This window comes from Vigna angularis, chromosome 2 (assembly GCF_016808095.1).
Source record: "Vigna angularis cultivar LongXiaoDou No.4 chromosome 2, ASM1680809v1, whole genome shotgun sequence".
Taxonomy (NCBI): Eukaryota; Viridiplantae; Streptophyta; class Magnoliopsida; order Fabales; family Fabaceae; genus Vigna; species Vigna angularis.
Window position 1 is genome coordinate 20835436 of NC_068971.1, and position 5111 is coordinate 20840546.

Sequence of the window (5111 nt, forward strand, 5' to 3'; positions counted from 1 at the left end):
GTTTCATTTTATTTGTTTTTTTGAGACCCTGATTAATTAGTAGTAATAAATCTCTGTCACATCAAATTAATGCACACCACATCAACGCTTATCTCATTACAAACCCACCACCCTAATCTGAAAACCAGCCTCTGACGTGCACAGAAAACCCCACCCCATCATTTCCCCTGAAGCATTAAAAGCGCACTTTGCACTGCATGCACGCACGCCACGTGTCACGGGAGAAGCTTCTAAATTAGAAGTGGTGTGCAGGTGTCGGGCTGGGAGACGCTCGTCCGTCTTGACGAGGAAAGCAACAAAACTGAGATTTGAAAAACTCTCCCTCTCTCACCCGCACGCACACTTCATCTTCCTCAGAACCTAAACCTCCATTTTTCTCCACCTTCTCTCTAGAACTTTCCAAACTTCTCTCTACTATTACTCATTCCTTGCTACTCCGATCAATTTTCAGAGACCGTAGGGACGTTCACGGACCAGTGAGCTCCATTTTGATCCGAACCCCTTCTGATTCTGTAACCGGTAAGTTCCAAACCACACCCTAGTTTCTGGGGTTAATGCGAACCCTATTTCAGTTGCATGCAAAGTTATAAACTGAGTTTTCTGAGTTTTCTTTGGTTCGACTTAGTTAAGGAGCGTAAGAAAGATCTCGGAGGGTAGAAAGCCATAGTTGGGCAAATTCAAGTTATACTGTTAAACGTGTACTGCTATCCAGGTAAGGGAAGCTTATATGTTTAATTTATACTTGTATGTTGTATGATTTGATTTGGATATATGAAAAGTATGTTGTTTGAGTTGTTATGAACGATCGCTGATATTGTGTATGTTTTCTGTTGGTTGAAATGTATGTTGATTTGGATACGTATGAAAGGTGTATGACTATGGTATGGATGGATGTATTAAAATGATGAGATCTGTATAGTATGAAAATGAAGCATGGATATGAAGTTACTAGATATGAATCATATGAAAAATGTTAAAGTTAAGAAAGTTGAAAAATCTGGATATGATAATTCTCCCTATGATAAATTACGCTCGTCACCGTACGGTCTTATACCGTTCGTGTTCCCTGGAAATAACTTAGAGTAGAATTCTTTCATTTGGGAAGAATTCGATTTGAGAACGAGCGTCCTTATTTCGAATTATTATGTTTGAGCGTTCGGCTCAGCATAGAGTTGTCGTACGCCTTAAATGGTACGGAATTAAGTAACGTTCGGTCTTACACTGAGCGTTCGTCCTAAATAGCGCTCGGTCTTATACCGAATGTTCGTTCTAAATAGCGCTCGGTCTTATACCAAGCGTTCGTCCTAAAGAGCGCTCGGTCTTGAACCAAGCGTTCGTCCTAAGGAGCGCTCTGTCTTGAACCAAGCGTTCGTCATGATTTGTTTTCGGTCATCTACCTAGCGTGCGTCTTAACGTAGTGTTCGGTCTTAAATCGAACGCTCGTCCTTATCTTTGATTCCTTAACGAACGTAAATAGCGTTCGTCCAAATAATTAGTAAATTTACATTGGCGCGTTCGGTCATTGACCGGCAGTCGACCCCTTTTAAACAAAAGATTCCCAACGTAGTTAAGTATTCTTCTTGATGTATCTTTGTCCAAGTTGAGTCAACCTGACCTCTTGGTACTTAAAATATTCTGAAAATGGTCGTATTCCTCTGGAGTCTTTCTGATCGATAATGGGTTATTCTAAATCTGGCTTTTTACGTTCGTCCTCTTCCTTCATAAAGTTGAACGTTCGTCCTTTTAAGAAAGTGGAACATATAATGAAAATGTTAAGAATATGAAATATTAAGACATGTGAACACTATATTACATGATTATACGATTATGGAATTTGAACGAGCGTTCCAGGGAGGAACGTCTCATATATATACTGGATATTAATTGGTAAAGTATGACTGTGGCTATTGCTAATGCTGGCTTGGTCCATCCTGATATTCCGTGATACTCATCTTCATGTAGAGGAGAGTAGTTCATGTGTGGGAATGGCAGGAGGTCCTTAGTCCATAAGTTAACATGGGCGACGTAAGAACGGACTAACCTCGAGTGGCAGCTGTTGAGTGTATCCCAGTTACTACACCACTCGGGTGCAAGGACGCCTGTAGCTACACGGTTCATACAGTCCGGACGGTCGGTCTTATATATATATATTTCTATGTTGCATTGTATTAAATTGTATGTTGTATGTGTGAGTTGGAATGTTGAACGTATATGTTGAATGTATGAATTAAATATTATAAGCTTACCCTTCGTTTTTCCTTGTGTTGTCCGTTGTATCTGTACGTTCGTCCTGTCATTGCAATGATCATCCGTTGTGGATGTGAGCAGATGGAGGTGCGTTACTTGAAGAAGTGCTAGAAGAAGAAAATTTGGAAGAAACTAACCTGGTGGATATGGAAGTTAAAGCCGAGCCTTAGAGCGCTCGCATGTGTATTTTAGTTTTGTTAAGTTTAATTGTGGACGTTCGGTCATAGTTTTGTAAGACCGTTCGTCTCTGAACTTCTGTATTTTATCGCGCTCGTTATTTCTGTATGTTTATGCCGTTCGGCTTTTAACGCTCGTTCGGTTTTTTTGTAAGACTGCACTGTTTTATTAGCTTAATGTAATTAATTCTGATTATGGTAATTACTATATTTTGGGATGTTACATTAGTGGTATCAGAGCAGTTTTGTTCTCTTAAAGGACGCTGTAGGTTATGAGTGCACTGTGTTTTGCTGTGTGCTTAATATGTGTTTAAATGAGTTATTTTTCTCTCAACTCTTTACACGTAACTAACGTTCGTTTTTCTCTGTGTCCAGAGAACGAATGGCACCTAGACTCCCTCCTCCACCTCAACCTACTGAACCGGATGCGTCCAACAACGTTAGGTTGTTGGAAACGGTGATTGACCGACTGCAGCAACAAAACACGACCTTGATGGAGCAGAATGCCACTCTGATGCAGCTAAAATATAAAGAATACAAAAAATGAAGAAAGATAAAATATATAAATTCTAAAAAATACAAAAAAATATGTTTTGAAGGTTAAGCACACGTGTGATCGCTCACATCGTCCTTGTGCTAAAAACCTTTTCTTTTTCTTAAATAAATTTCAAAAATACATTTTAAAGGTTAAGCACATGTGTGATCGTTCACATCGTCCTTGTGCTAAAACACTTTTTCCTTTATACAAAAAAAAAGTATAAAATCTTCAAAAACTAAAAACATCAACAATTTCAAACAACAAACAATATTGTCTTGCCAGAACTACGTGATCCTTGATTCTTCATCAAAAGTGGAGATACGTAGGAGCAAGGCTAGTCCTTGTCAGGTTCACTTCTCCAAAACATCCAAATTTATCCATAATCAATTTCACAAACAAATCTCTCAAACAATTCCTCAAACAAAATTTTCAAGCAGTTTTCTAAACGAACTACGGAACCCTGATTTCTCATTCTGAATGAGAATACGTAGGAGCAAGGTCAATCCTTGTAGGGTGCTAATACCTTCCCTACACGTAACCGACTCCCGAACCAAGAATCTGGTTCAAATTGACCATGCCTTATCATTTTATGGTTTTTCCGTAGTTTTCCAGAATAAACTATGGTGGCGACTCCAAATCTCTTTTTCAAAACTCCTTGTTTCTTTTTCACGGATCGTCGCAACGTCGCGATTTTCCGGTTGCGATAGATGGCGACTCCACTGGGGACGTCAGAGAGTCAGGCCATTTAATTATATAAGCGAATTCGATGTGGTTTTTCTTTATGTTTTTATTCCCTTTTTCCTTATCTATGTTTGATATTTGGAATAATTGCATGTGAGTTTCTTTTACTTTTTCTTTTTCTTTATGTTTGAAATAATTGTTCCTTATCTATGTTTGATATGTCTACTTATCTGTGTTTATTTTTGCAATTGTTGTTTTACATTATAATTTCCCTCCACACAATATGCATATCATGAGTGAGGCCCTATACCCGGGTTTGAGCGCAACTTAGAAATAGAGGAGTTGTGTAGCGGTGTCACTCTGGGATGTACTTCCTCTCTGACTATTGTGAGAACTCCAGCTAGAGTCTGTTCTCTTCATTTGTGTCTCCACATCTAGTTGATTACTCTGACTGTTGTGGAGATACAGTGAAAAGAGCCATAGCTCTGGTGGCCTGATTTTAAGGATTAGGAAGCCATCCTTGTGAGTGCATATATTTGGCCTTAGAACTTTAGTCACTCAACCTTCGATAAGGCACAAAAGGGAGATTAATTGTTCAAGTTTGTCTGTGAGTCTTTTTCTTTCTATAAATGTGTCATGTTTCTTTTGAAAAAAAAAGAGAGAAAAAAAATTGATAAATGAATAAAATAAAATTTGAATTCATAATTAATTTTGTCTCGGAATCATTCTAAAAAAAAACGAAAAAATTACACTTTCTTAATTTTTGGGGCAACGCCTTTCTTGCTTGTGTATGGGATGCAAGCGGTATTTCCATTTGGGGTTCAATCAGAGGAAGCGAAGTGGGTTTAAGCCCAATTAAATTAACTCGATTTCATAAAGAAAAAAAAAGAAAGAAAGGAAGGGTTAACGGCAGTGTGCCAGGGGCAATTGTACCAAGAACGAATCGCAAGAATAAAAAAAAATCAAAATTGTAAATATTTTGGGGCAATATAAATCATCTAATACATCATTTTTTTCATACAAATAAAATGCGAATTGTTGTTATCCAAAAAAAAAATTGATAAAAATATTTATGTTTTTCTTTCAAATGAAAATTAATTTTTCCCGCATGTATATATATATTTCTTAAAAATAAAAAAAAATTAAAAAAAAACAAATATAATTAACTCATAAAAAAATTGAAACCATATTTTTAAGCTTTTGAGAATTATTCTTCGTTTCGTTAAGACTCAATCGTGCATTTTTCTTGAGTCCGTTTTCAATAAAAAAACGAACCAAATAAAATCATAAATAAAAAAGGAAAATTTTCAAAAATTTTCAAAAAAAAAAAAAAACAAAGGGTCAATCCGGCCCAATACAAGACTTCTTAGATGATCCGATTTCCAAAAAAAAATAATAATAAAACAAAATATAAAAAATGTGATAAATAGAAAATTTTCAAAAAAATAATAAATGGAGTGATGTAAAAT